Genomic DNA, 14,455 nt, shown 5'->3' with positions numbered 1-14,455 from the left:
GCACAGTCTATTTTGAGTCAAGCCCTAGATAACTGCTAATCGACAATGACCCTTGTCTTATTCCTGAGTTTTACCGAAGGAGCCAACATCTGGATGGAACTGAAATTTCCCTGCAGATAAACAAGGCTGATAAACCACCTCATTCAAACATCTGATTCTGGGGCTCTTCAAAACCCGGATAAGGCCCCGCTTCATAAAAGTCAGGTCCTCCGCCTGCCCTTCCCGGGGGTTCTGGGAGGCCGCGGCCAAGCAGGGCTACCCGGACTCGCGGTCCCAGCCCCAGTGCCCGAGGGGGAGGAAAGCCCGAGGCTGTGCCCCAGCCCTGTCCTCCCCGCCCCAACCCTCTCCCTGGCACCACAGCGCCTCCCCGGCAGCCACACCAACCCGGATCCCACCCCGGTCCATGTCCACTGGCCCCGCCAATGGCGCGGCCGTACGTTTACCGTCTGTGGGATGCCGCCCCAGACAGGATGTCGGCCGCCGACTGACCAGGCAAGAACTAGTCGCCCAGGCGAGCAAGCCGCCAGCCCCAGCAGCAAGCACCGCCATGGTCCCGGGTAGCTGCACACTTCCGGAGCCCGCTGCCCGCCCCAGAAGCTCACACCGGCCCGCGCAGAGCGCGGCGCATGTAGCCATGGCAACGCCGCGGGGCCCTCCTCTAGCTCTTGCGTCTGTGTCCTCCCGAGGCTAGACGTGAGAGGGCAGAAATTGCGGAGCCAATGGGAGCCAGGGCTCGGCCAGGACGGGGGCTGGGGGGAGGCTTATGGGGCAGCTGGGCGGGGCCGGGGCGGGCGGTGCCGGGCAGACGTCCTCACCTGCAGGTGGCGCCGGCCGGATGCTGGGGCGGTGCTGCCACCAGTGGGCGGGGCTGCGGGGCGGTGGGGCAGCGGGGCGGGGACACCCTCACCTGTCCGTGTGTGTGGCTCAGCCTGGGCTCCGCGGCCTCCCCTTGCACCGGACGTGGACCCAGGCTGCCGTTGGGCAAGATAGAGGACTGAGCCAAGGCACAAACGGCTGGCCAGGTAGGGCACCTGAAGTGCAGATCCTCCAGGCCCGCTGCCGGCCTTGAATTCACGCTGCTGGGCAGTTTCCAAGGAGACGGGATCTGTCCTAAGAAGGGAGATAGGGCAGGGGTGCCAGATGCCGGGTTAGGTGCGGTCTTACAGGCTAGCCACGGTGAGAGTGTTCAGAGAAGCCCCTGTGTTGGCGGGGCTAGGAATTTGGGGTATGGGGTGGGGATTGTGTGTGCCATGCTCTGTGGTCTCCCCAAGAACTCTCACCCCCAAGCAAGGGACCCTGCTCCCTCCACCATTCACTGCACCCCCTGCCTTCCCCAGCACCACTACCCCTGCCCCCGGAGTGTCCCATGACCTCTCCCCACACCGGGCACCGTCCCTGTTACAGGTACTGAGGTCCTGGTGGTTCCAGCCCGAGGGTGGGGGCTGTATCTGACCAGTTAGGATGCCTGGAGCTTTGTATGAAACCTCAGAGCATAATGCAGACGTGCACAGAGGCCCCTCAAACAGGATTCCCTGCATGGCCCTCCCACCACGGACCCACAGCGCAGCTGCCACACCAGGCCAAGCCTGCTGGAAGACCGCTGGTCCCTCTCATCCTGTTCCTGATCAAGAGTGCACCGGCCACTCTGCTGGGTATTTAGGGGGCCTTAGAAGAGCAGCTGGTATTTTCATGGGCAAATATTTGCTCTTTTGGGGAGATTTCAGTGCAAAGGGATGTAGGATATGCTTTTTCTGTTGCCCTGAAACTGGTGACTAGGATGCAAACTTAAGTCAAAACAGGTTTTAGAGAGAGCTGCAAAATATCTAACCCAAAGATCACTGTTCCCCAGCAAAGGCAACACCACCTGGCCGGTGGGGTCCTTGTCCCTCATTCTGGAGGTTGGGGTTTGCACCCTCCAGCTGGGACAGAGCCCGAAACAGCTCTGAACACGCTCCAACAGGCTTTCCCAGCAAAAACGGCCTTTATTTTGAATCTGGGTGAAGGAACCAGCTGAGACATCTGAGTAAATCTTCCTGGGTGTAACCAGGCCTTTTATGCTGAATGAAAGAGCGGCTCTCCACATGCTAACTTCTTAGAACTGAATGTGTGTCAAAACCTTCATGCATGTAGCATGTTGGGAACAGCGTTTCATGGTGAGGGGAACTATATAACTTACATGTGTATGGGGAAGCCCTCACTCCAACTGGCTTTTCCTGCGCACACTGCCTTTATTTCGAAATTGGCTGTTGCTGAGAAATCTTGGTAAGCTTTCCTAGGTGTAACCATGCCCATTATGCTGGACGAAAGAGCAGCTCTACACTTGTTCACATCTCAGAAATGAATGTGTGTTGAAGCCGTCATTCATGTAGCGTGTTGGGAACACAGTTTCGTGGTGAGAAGAACTATGTAAATTACATGTCTATGATGAAGCAATTGCTCGAAATGGGTATTCCAGCGCATACTGCCTTTATTTCGAAACTGGCTTCTCAGAAGACCTGTGGTCTCCACTGCAGGTCTGTCTCCAAGCTCTGGGCCAGCATGGTGACTCTGCTCCCCCTGTCTATTCTGGGAGGTCTAGGGGTCCTCCATGGCCCTTCCACCATTGTTTCTTTTGGAAACACCCCACAGATGAAATGGGCCTGAGAACAGGAGAGCTGGATGCCAGCAGCCACTGCCCAGTTTGTGGCTCCTGGGAGGGGCATCTCCTCTCTGTGGGCTCTGATCTCACCTACCCTCTCCCCAACCCCCACCCCTCTCCTCCTGCATTTCCCGATTGATCCCTGGATAATGGTCCATACCAGGAATGACCTGGGAGAGGTTTTATGAGTCTTTAAGGGAAAAAAAAAAGAAATCTTTAAACAAATTACTGAAAGTAACTTCCAGCTTTCCCGGGAAAGCCCTCTTTCCAATGTTTAAGGCTAGTTGACAGGGTGTCAAATTGCCTAACCACTCACATCTGAGCAACTGCTAACTCTTTCCAGTTCCCCGCAGCATCCACCTCTGGCAGCTTGGCCACAAGAGGGCAAGAAAGCTCTTTCCCCATGCCAGCTCCAGCGTGGCTTTGGAGGCAGTGGAGGCTGAGAGAAAGGGCCCCGCCCTGAAGTTTGGGGGGCCTCCAGCCACAGCCAGAGGAGCAGGAGTTTTCAGAGTGCCCCAGGAGGGAAACCAGGCAAGGCTGCCTGGCCCAAGTCTTCCCTGCCCAGAGAGCCCCATGAACTGCTTTGGGCCCCACTCCCCATTTGGGCCCCCTGCAAAAAGGTACCACGGGATCCACACCTGAGAAGGCAGAAGGATGGCCCTTTGGCCTGGGGTCCCAGCAGGTGTGTCCTGTGATACCTGTGGCCACATATCTTCCTTGTCTCTCCAGGTCAGTGAAGGGTCTGTGCTGGGCACCTTGGTGCTCAGGAACATGGGAACAACTCTAAACTCAGAAGGACAGAGAGACTCTGCCTGGAAGCAAGGATTCCAGGGAGACGCCTTGCCCAGAACTGGGGGACTGTGTGCTGAGTAGACCCCTGGAGGCAATGTGGGGCTGTGGGGTCCTCATCAGAGAAGGGAGCAGGTGTGCTTTCCGGGGGTGGAGCCCTGCTTTGTCCAGTCATGTCCTTGTGTAAGACTCATTTACAAACACCTTCCAGTCCACCTAGGGGTGGCCTCAGAGTTGGGGGTAGAGGAGGAGAGTGAAGGGTGCAGACTTAGGGCCCCCTGACCCACCCAGGGAGCCAAGGGTCAGTGGGAACATCATGGGAGTCTAGTGCAGGGGTGGAGGACGAGAACTAAGAACATGCCAAGTCATGCAATAAAGTGACCTGTGATCACGAGACACAGGTGGCTGTACACCAAAGGAGGGAGATAGAAATTTAGACCCAAGCTCTGAGAACCTTGAGAGGGGCTGGAGGGTCCCAGGAGCCCTGAGGAACAGCTCTTCTAGGGGCACAGATATCCCAATAAACACATTTCTCATGGATGCTTTTTGGGGTGCAGAGTGAGTTACCAGGATCCTAAAACTAGTATGGAATCCCACCCCCTTGTTCATCACGATTCCTGGCAATAAATTGCTGTCATTTGTTCCTGGACATGCACAGGGGAGGTGACTGCTGTGGTGGTCACTGCAGGACTAGAATCTTCTGGTTTGGGCTCTGTGACCACAGAAACCCAGGGGGATTTCTTAACGGGAGCACCTGGAGTCCATGCCTGCAAGGACCACCCTCATGGGATGGCCAATGATCCCGTGGTACCCAGGTCACCAAGTGACGAATTTGTGAGGTTGCCTGGGGTAACCTGGGGACATGTAGGTTTCTGTGGTCAGCACGTGGGCCCAGCACTGCGGGATGGTCTGCACAAAGAGGGGCCTGCCCTCCTGATGATGGCTTCTAACACCTGCAGGGAAACTGCTCCCTGGGCGCCTGGAGGTCCATATTGAGAGCGTCCTGCCAGCCATGAGGGATCACCTTCCCCTGATGCAGAGGCAGACCTCTCCCCCTTGAGGCCCAGGGGACACCTGGCTCAGGTCCCAACTGTGTGCCCTGGACACACAGAGCCCCAGATCTCTGGCACAGACTGGGGTGTGGTTGTGTCGGGGCAGAAAAGGCCCAGGTAAGGGGCTCATTCAGGGACAGAGGCCACTCTGCAGGGATACTGGAGCTGGCATCAATACACTGCTTCAGAACTTACCTGGGCTGGGTTTCCAAGCTGTGGGATGGAAGGGACTCTCCTTCCTGCGGTGCAGTGGGGGGAACTAGATCCATCGTCAATATCAGCCCTGAAAATGGAGGCTGCACTACATCCATTCCTGGAAAGAAAAATCAGGCCCCTCCAGTCCAGGTGACTCAGAAAGTCAGTCAGCAATGTTCGGGGCCCCCAGTTTAGGCTTTGAATTAGAGCTGAGCGGCTCAGAAGGCCAGATCCCTGTCCGTGGCTCCAGGAGTAGGCTTTCTGCTGGGGGACAGGATCCTCACAAACACCTGTGTCTTTGTGGGACTTTCCCCTCTGACCAGCTGGGAGGCAGGGTGCAGTTGTGGGAAATGGTGTTTCCATGAGCAGAGGGCCACCAAGTGGTGGGGGCACAGGAGACTGTGAGAATGAGTCCCGCAAAATTTCTGGAATCAAAAAACTGGCAAATGTGAAAAAGTGCATAATTTGTTTTATCGAACAGGCTGCTTATGTACGTTTGGAGGGCCAGGTTCAAAGACTCTGCATCCATCCAGGACAATAGCATCAAGAGAAGAACAGACAGAGCAGAAGGAGATCTGGGGTTTCCCCCAGGAATGAGGTGGAACAGGGATTTCTGCAGATTTGCAAGGCGTCCCCTACCACTGAGCATGGGGTTACAACCCCACGTGACCACCGTCGTGTTTGGCTTGGGCTCTGGATCTGGCCTGCTCATTTATTCTTCCAGCTGAGTTCCAGAAACTCAGAGGGTGGACTTTGAGGGGCTGCGTTTGGAACCTAGTGAGGAGCTGGATGGTCCTTTATATTGAGTCCCTTCAGCCTAATCACCGTAGCTGAATCCCAACACCCCCCAGGCACCCAGGGTGGCTGTGGAGGGAGAGAAAGCCTGGCAGGCGACCTAGGGGTCCCACTGCTCTGTGCCTCCCTTGTCTTCATTCCCTTTCACCCCAGAAGGTGTGATTGTCTCGTGTCATGGTGGCCACCGTAGTGTCCCTCCCAGCAATCTCTCTTCTCCATCAGGTGGGGTTCCCAACCCCACTCAGCCTTCTCTCTGCATGGATGCTGAAGGACCAGGACCACCTGAATTTCTGAGCTTGAGCAGTAAGGTGGAAAAAAAGAAACCAATGGAAACAAAGAAACAAGTTATTGTGGCAAAACTGCCCACCACAGAGAAGCTGCCCTGAGTGGAAGGGAGGGTGTGGGCATGCCCATTTGTTTCCTGTCTCCCAGTGCTCTTAGCTTTCTTATTGCAGACCTGCATGGTTACAACAAAATGATCTGCAAAACTGAAAATATTTACTCTCTCGCTTTTACAGAAAAGGCTGGCCAGCCTCTGGTCCGGTACCAGGCAAGTGATTGGAGTCCCTTTCCAGTTTGGAAACATCTGGGCAGGCCCAGGTTTGCAAAAGTCTTTAAGAGTAGTTACGGAGTTTTGCTTCTAAAATTCTTTACGGCTGTATATACTTCTGAGATGCGGTTGTGCTGTGTAATTCTGAGCCGGGATTTTCTCAAACTGTTTCTCACTTCTTATACCAGACATTCCTAAATTCCAAGGGGAACTGTATATTAAGGAAGCCATGGAATTTAGGAAAAGGATACAGATCTCATTTCCTTTTAAGCATCAGTGTACCTCCATCATGGCATTATTGGTTATGAGTTATTGATAGGGGAATTAAATAGTAAACAGATTAATAGAAAATAGGGGATTTTAGGTACACAGGTTCATCTTTTCAACATTTTTTGTAATATTTGCAGTTTAAGATGGCCATTCCTGAGAAACAGGTAGCCTCTTAGAATGAAATGGCATTTCCTCTGAACCATACTTAATTTTTATTTCGTAGACAGCAGGAAGGGTAATCACACATCACACATTTGGGGACGTCAAAGAGAAAATGTAACTTTCTGGGAGCGCACTCCCCCATCTCCCCCTGCTCTTTTCACTGTCCCATTCTCCCTGGAAGGCTCTTTCTTATCTTCTTCTCATGGCTCCAGTAACTCTTTCTTCCTCCTCATCCCTCAGCTGGTAAGGTTACTTTTCTACTTTGAACAAGCAAACAAGCCAACAGAAGAGAAGTTTCACAAGCAACTCCCAGCACATCCGCTCACCTAGTGTTGTCTGTAACCTCACTCTCGGTGCCCCACCTCTTATTACAGGTGACATCGAAAGCCAATTCCTCGAAAAGTCCCCAGGGCCCCATCCCTCCCATCTTCTCTGGGTTGTCACTCCCAAAACCATCCTCTCTTTCACTACCTCATCTATTTTGTTCTGCTAGTTGGCTCCCATCAGTATATAAACGTCCATCTTCTTAAAAGAAACAAACAGCACTCCTTGACCCTAATTCACCCCCACCAATTGCCACCCTGTGTCTTTGCAGCAAATCTTTAAGGAGTTGTTTAAACTCACTGTCTGCATCTTCTCTTGAGCCATCCCCTTTTACACCCACTCTGGCTCTTCCCCTGATCCCTCGCTCTATGGAAACTGCCCTGTCAAGGCCATCAGTGACCACACGTTGCTAAATATAGCGGTCAATTTTCAGTCCTCATCATGCGTAGACCCTCGGCAGCATTTGACCCAGCTCTTCCATCCCTCCTCCCCCGTGTTCCTGCTTAACTTAAACTCCAGCCCATCGCTCTGTCTGTGTTCTGCTTTTGGTCTACTGGCTGGTCCTTTGCCAATGTCTCCTCTTTTTCCCAAACATACACTGTGGGTGTGCCCCAGGGTTGGCTCCTGGGCCTCTCATCTCTCTCTCTGCTATTCCTTTGGTGGAAGCAACCCAGCCTTGGAAATTGGCATGCCATCAATTTCTCGATTTCTCCAAAACTCCCTGATTTGCCCTTTCCATCTGGACCTTTATCTCTGAGACTCACATTCTTTTTCTTTCATTAATCTTGCTTTCACATTCATACATATGTTCTACTATGTAATTACTTTTCCAAATTTTGTATCAGTAAATATATATATCATGTAAAATGCTCAAATCTGTATTATTTCCACTAAGATGCTTATTCTACCTTAGAACCTTTCTGCATTTCTGTATTTATGTGAAAAAAGCGAATAGCATTTCTACAAGCCTCATAGTTAATCAGTGTGTTTGTTTGGGGCTATTATGTAACATGAAATAATGATATATTAACATAGTCCTTTTTCATTTATTTTTATGTAACACCAAGATGAGGTTTTTGCACTGAACACTGGTTTTATTGAAATTTTACCTACGTTATGGACAGTCAGTTTATGTGAAAGCCCTCATTTCTCCCCTTTCTGATATATTTTCCATTTGGCTATATATAACATATACCTTGGCATGAAACAAACTTCCCAAATCATTCACATAATACAATTAATACATTTAAATTATATTTTTTAAATGTTAAAAAGAAAAAGAAAACAGACTCCTCTACCTATTAGGCATTTCTGTGGCAATATGTAATACACACCTTAACCATGACATTGAAGAACTGAGCTGATACCAGCCCCTTTCCACCTGCTCAGCCCCACCTTGTCCCATCCCTTGTGGATGGAGAGGACATCCCTCCCATTGTCCAGGTCCAGATGTTGGAACAATGTTCTTTCTGTCTTTCTCTTACACACACAGACAGCAAATCCAGCTTGTTAGAAAATTCTGGGTATTCTGTCTTCTTAACCACCTGCTCCCTGCTCCCCGCCCTCCTAAGAGCCACCTTCAGCCCTTCCTGGACACCAATAGCCTCCTGTTTCCATCTTTGCTTTCCTACAATCTCTCATCCACACAGAGTCAGAGGGAGCCTGCAAAAGCATACATTGATGGGGTGGGTTTAGTTCAGTGGTAGGGCGCATGCTTAGCATGCAAGAGATCCTGGGTTCAAAAATGATTATAAATCAATAAAAAATGTTAAAAAAAAAAGAGATCCTGGGTTCAATCCCCAGCACCTTCATTAAAATAAATAAATTACCTCCCACAAAAAAACACAAACACAAAAGCTTAAGTTGGACTATATCACCCCTCCCCTCAAAACTCACTAAACAGGTCATCATTTCATTAGGAGCCAAAGTCGTCACAAAGGCCTCAGGACCCGGCGTGCTCTGCCTCTCTGCCCACACTCTCCCCCTCACTCAGGGGGCCTCTGGCTCCGGCTCTTCCTTCTTCCTCCGGATCTATTCTGCTTCAAGTTCATTACTCCGTGAGATCTGCCAGGATTGCCTTATTCCCTCCTGCCTGCCTCCCACCCCACCGCCATCACCGGAGTTTGCTCATATCACTCTTTTCTTTTTTTTAATTTTTCCAAGCTCTTACTACCCCCAACATGCTGCCTGTTTCCTCTACTACAACTCTGAGCCCCCAGTGATGGGGAGTCATGTCTATTTTGTTGACTGATAAAGCCCGAGAACCTTGTGAATTGGTCTAGTTAGGAGATTCCCGTACGTAGTAGGAGCTTATACACATTTGCTGAATGACTGTAGATGCCCTGGTCCAATCCGATGAAGCACTTCTGTGTCCTGCTCAAAGAATAACTGTCCTTTCCACCTGAGAGGGGGTGACAACTTCCTTGGTGATCAAAGGCAAGATCTTTTTGCTTTATGCTGTTAACCTTAGGCGGGGAGACTGGGGGATCTTCATATATATTTTTAAATTTGGTTCACTCTGCAGTTTGTCTTTGGTCTCTGTATAATTTTGAGAAACTCTTTATGAGTGATCATTCTTCCATCAGATTGAACAGGGTCCAGGGTGAAGGACCAAGCCTGTCCCATCGGCCATCCTATGTGTCATGTCCTGGGACCCAGTGGATGCTCAGCACATAAGTGAACAGACTGGAGTGAGTGAAGAGATGGGAGCATCTCCTTATTGTGGTGGCTGCTCTCTGTCAGATGCCTTGAGATTTGAGGAAGGGTTTACAAGTGCGGAGAGGGGAGATCAGGTCCTCTGTGCTCTTCCTGAGTGCCCTGGCTTTACCCATTCCCCCAGCCCACTCTGGGCAGCCAAGTTGAGGAGCTGGGCCACCGGAGGTTGTGCTGATCAATAATCCACCTTCACCCCAAGTCCGGGGGGTAGGGACCCCTGGTTGTAGTCTCTGGAGTCAGGTCCTTGGAGGAATTCCTCACTGAACTATGTTTTGGACCTTTTATTTTTCTCTATAACCACCAGCTGAAGAAGATTGTCTTAGACACATGGAAGCTGAGGACGCCTACTGTCCCCTCGGAACCCAGGTGGGGCTGGGAGTCTGCTGTTTGTATAGCCGGTGGGCTCGTGTTGCTTTGGGCATCCCTGTGTCTGAATTCCTGCAGTACACTCGGTGGTAAGGAAGGGGTGCCTGGCAGGGAGGGAAGTGGGTCGGGAGACTGCACAGCTGGGGAGATGTTAACCTGGGGTGTGCAGGAGCCTGCTGATGCATGGCATCTCGGTTCAGGGAACTCTTCACCCTCAGAGGGGTTCCCACTCCCGCAGGGGCCATTTGATCAGGGTGCTGGGCTGTCAGGGGACCGCAGGGTTCCCAGTGAGGATTACAGTGCCTTCAGGCAATGGGAAATGAGGGGTCCAGCGGCACTTGAATTAACTGTGCACCCAAACCCAGCCCCCACCTCTTTTAGCCTTTATCCTTATCTGCAAAACTGGAATTTTATTAACCATCCCGCGGGGTCGTTGATGGGCTAGGACAAACTAGACAGTCAAGAGCTGGAATTCCTCTGTCCCCTGATTGTTTTCCTTCTTTCTGACTATTTGCTCTCACAAGCTCAGTCTCTCTGTCTCTCTCTCTTTCACTTCTAACTTTCTCTCATGCTCTGGTTTCATTTGACTTCCAACCACCGCCTCTCACCCTCGCCAATCCCCAGATGAGTGAACTTGATTTCTGTGTGTCAGTTCCAAATTCCCAGGAAAGATGCTCTGTCTTCCTCTGGATCTGTTGTCCAACCCATCAGTTGTGGCCAGATGAGGGAGTCCCTCTGGGACCAGTGGAGGGTCTCCGCCCAGCCCCCCAGCCACCAATTTGGGAGCACATATCTCTCCAAGGAGGAGGTACTGGCTGTGACCTTGTGTCAGTCAGTATGAATTTATGTCTCCTCTTGCCCCTCCTTCATTCTCCTAAACAAAGATGAAAATTAAACACTCCCGGGATTTGTGTCATGGAACACGCAGGGTGGGGGCTAAGGGGGCTGGAATCTCTGCTGCATTTAAGGGACTACAGTGAATCCCCAATGAGAGCCTGCAAAGGGAACACCACCGCCCCCACCTGGCACTTAGGGTGCTGAGTCTGCGTGATGTTGAGCTAGGCTTCTGACCACAGCTCAGGGGTCTGGTCTGACCAGTTAGCCTTTGAAACCAACCAGCTTTGGATTCCTCAATCCCTCCCTGAGGTTTTACCTGAACCACCAGCTTCTGCATCTCTGAAGACAGATGATGAGGACCCTTCACGTAAGCCGTTCGCACAGCCCTCTGCAGGCCTTTGTGCTGCACGGTCTGCCCGGCGAGATAACTGAGGTTGGTATTTTATTGATGTTAGAAATAGTCTGGTTTCCCTATGTACTGTTTCACTGAACAAGCAACAGAAGCCACTTCTCGCTGATAAAAGCAAAAAGGGACTTAATGAGAAGATGCTGAGAGGGTGTATGGATTGGCCAGGACCGGAGCCAACCCAGGAGCTGTAGGAGGTGTTAGGGAGCCCCAGGCACCAGGCCGGGCTGGGTGCTACCGGGCCCCCTGCCACCCCAGAAGGGACCCCTCTCCACCCGACCCTCCACCTCACTCACTGCAGGTTCATATCCCGGCAGGGCCAGGTCACACTGAAGCCACCAGCACACACCTCAATGGGGGAGTTGACACCGTCTCAGCTGAGGGCGTGCCCGGTGTGGGGAGAGGCCCAGTTAGAAGAAGGCGGTTCCCCTACTGTTCCGAGTTAAGGTGCAAGTCAGTGCCCATCACTCAGGAGAGCCAGGCTGGACGGACCTCATTGCGGTGACTAGGCCGTCTGAGTTCACTTAATACTTTCTATGTTTGAAGGCCCTGGAGGGAGAAAAAGTGAAGTTTCTAGAACTTATTTTGTGTTTCCCATGTACCAGCTGCGGTAAGCAAGCCACTTCAGACAAGACCCAGAGCAACCACGTTAATAGGCCACGGAGCAAGTAGTGCAGTCAGGCCTCTGTGGACCCGAAACCCGTGTCCCCATCAGCTCAGTAGTTACCAGTGGAAACTGGGGGGATTTATGGGACTGTGTGCTCCTGTAGGGGCTGGGATGTGTGTGTTTAAATCCACATCTTCAGAAACTCTGCTAGAACCACAGCCACTTATTGCACGGAGGCAGAGGAGGGGAGGATTCCAGCCTTTGTTCCAGCTCGTGTGGAGCTCAGAAATTTCTCCTTCTGTCCTGAAAACAACACCAGAGCTGAGGGAGCTGCAATCCCACTGTACTTCTTAGATCCCAGAAAAATGAGGGGAAAATCTGCTCCCAACACAGAGAGGCAGCCAGGCAGGTTTGGCGAGTCACAGCTCCCAGGGCAGAACCCGCTTTTGTAACAACCCCCAGGGCAGGCAGATTTAACAGGTCCCTGAGGCCAGTGGAAGTCTCAGCGTGGGGAAGTCCGAGTGTGACAACTCCAGGGGGCCAGTCAGAGGGGCCCCCTGCTCTTTTTCATGCATTTTACCTCCAGGACCGTGTCCTGTTCTCAGAATGAAGGCCTCAGAGGATAACTCCTCATGCTTCCTGCCTGGAAAGGAGAAAATAACTCTATTGAAATATACCCAAAACATTCTGTTTCATTTGGGGAAGTTGTTTTTTGTTTGTTTGTTTTTTTAATGAGAAATTATTTTACCAGAGCCTAACCAACCTGGGAGAAGGGAAATCCCTTCTGTCTCACCCAAATTGGGGTGGGGGGAAAGAGACACACTTGTGGAGGTCACAGCTCAGGGCATAGGCTCAATGAGAACTAATCACAGGACTACAGATGCCCTGCTCTGTCCTGCTCCCCCAACACCTTACCTCCATGTCAGTAGGGCCCCTGTGTAATAACAGGAATAAAACTAAAAGAAGTAAATGTCTCAGGAGTGTCAAGGGAAAACCCAAAGACAGCGGGGAGATGAAAACAAGGACACACAGGCTGTTTTAGCCTCTCACACCAATAGCTGTAGCAAACTACACACAGCCCATCCCAGTAGATAAACAGAAAACCTCACAGAAGAAAGTATTTATTTTGGTTCTCTTACCCAGTGCATTCCATGGTGCATCCTCGCCTAGAATTGAGTGGAAGCAAGTCCATCTCAGAAGGGACATAACTGAAGAGGGATGGCTTTCCAGACTCTGATGGGCAGAGAGAGCAGCAGCCTGGGTGAGAGCATGGTGAGGGGTGGGGTAGGGGGTGGGCTGCCTTCTTCCCCAAATAAGGAAACTTCCTGAGGCCAGCACAGGAGGGAGGGCCATGGGGTGGAAGCAGCCAGACTTCTTCATGAGAACTGATGGGATGCCTCAAAGGGAACATTCAGGTACCAAAACTGGGCCGTGAGGGTGGGAGCCAGTCGGTCTGACTCAAAGCCCAGGACTGAGGTGGGCGTACAGCAGGCCGGTCTTACTTGGCTGGATCCATTTCACTTCTCCGAAGCCCTGTGTAAAACATGAAGCGTGGACGGCCTGGTGAGCACAGCTCTGCCCTCAAGACCTGTTTCAACTCCTCTCTTCCCGGAAAACAGCATCTCTGAGCCCGCCCTTGGTGACCTCAGAGAGATCACCCTAGTGGCCCAGGCTAGTGACCGGGAACATGTACCTTCCTGCAGCCAACCCCAGACGTCCACTGATGCATCATATACTGGCAAAGATGTGAGATCCTGTGCATTGGTCTAACAGCAGAGACTCTGCCACAGGCCCAAGAGGTGGTGTGTGGGACATGCAGGGGTGCAGGAGTGTAGGCAGTGCAAATGTGTAACTGGTGACAGGGGTGCAGGGGCTGTGGAGGGCGCAGGAAGTTTAGGGGATGCGGGGGTGCAGGGGTGCAGAAGTGCAGGCAGTGCAGAAGTGCAGATAGTGGCAGGGGTGCAGAGGTGCAGGGAGTGTAGGGATGCAGGGAGGTGCTCATTCACGTGGCCAGGATTAGAAGGCAAGTGCACATCCTCGCAGTCAGCCTGACCCCGGGAGGCTAGTGCAATCGTTTGGGGCGGCGGAGGCGGCGGTGCGTGGGAGGCTGCCAGGGCAAGCCGGTCGATTTCTTCTCTTCCCTGCAGCTTGGCCTAGGGGGGCCTTGGCCGCTGGAGATTCGCCAGATGTTGGACTCCAGGTAAGCTTGCTCCTGGGAGGTGGGGCGGTTAGGTCAGGGGGCAGCGGCAGCGACAGGGGGGCGGAGCGCGGCTGCCTCTGGCGAACTGGTGGAATAGCTGCCTTCTCCCGGCTGCCGGGCCTGGGAGCGGCCTCTGCTGCCCCTGGTCACCGTACACGCCTGTCCCACTCAGCTTGCTGAGTCGGGACGGTGCCATTAATGTGCGGGGCCCACGGGGTTAGGGGGGCTGCCGCGCGGAAGCCGGTCAGTTCGCTCAGCTCTCCCCTGCGGCGGAGCCAGTGGCAGCTTCTGCTGCCGTAGAGGCGGACGCGGGTCTCCAGGTGAGCTTGGTCCTGGGAGGCGGCGGCGGCGGCTGCAGGGGGAGGGGGTCCGTTCCAGGGAGTAGCTCCATTTATTCTGTCCCGCGCGGCCTGGCCTGAGGGCGACCTCTGCCGCCGGAGATTTGCCTGCGGTCCGACTCCAGGTGAGGTTGCACCTGGGAGATGGGTGCGGTGCAGTCAGGGGGCTGGTAAGGTGGTGGCTGCGGGGATAGGGAGGCTGCCCCGGGGT

General features: G+C 52.7%; 2 long non-coding RNA genes across 2 annotated transcripts; both read left to right on the top strand.

Annotated features, from left to right (window-relative positions):
- The first annotated feature begins 898 nt into the window (after window positions 1-898).
- On the top strand, window positions 899-9,464 carry LOC141578080 (uncharacterized). The gene is made up of 3 exons (XR_012507949.1): window positions 899-1,022; window positions 5,988-6,069; window positions 9,361-9,464. It is a non-coding gene; the product is annotated as an uncharacterized LOC141578080 (long non-coding RNA).
- Window positions 9,465-9,794: 330 nt separating this feature from the next.
- Window positions 9,795-14,143, top strand: LOC141578079 (uncharacterized). The gene is made up of 5 exons (XR_012507948.1): window positions 9,795-9,945; window positions 11,003-11,126; window positions 12,850-12,967; window positions 13,326-13,452; window positions 13,854-14,143. It is a non-coding gene; the product is annotated as an uncharacterized LOC141578079 (long non-coding RNA).
- Window positions 14,144-14,455: the final 312 nt, after the last annotated feature.

Source organism: Camelus bactrianus, chromosome 7 (genome assembly GCF_048773025.1).
Source record: "Camelus bactrianus isolate YW-2024 breed Bactrian camel chromosome 7, ASM4877302v1, whole genome shotgun sequence".
NCBI lineage: Eukaryota > Metazoa > Chordata > Mammalia > Artiodactyla > Camelidae > Camelus > Camelus bactrianus.
This window is presented reverse-complemented; position numbering and strand designations above follow the sequence as displayed.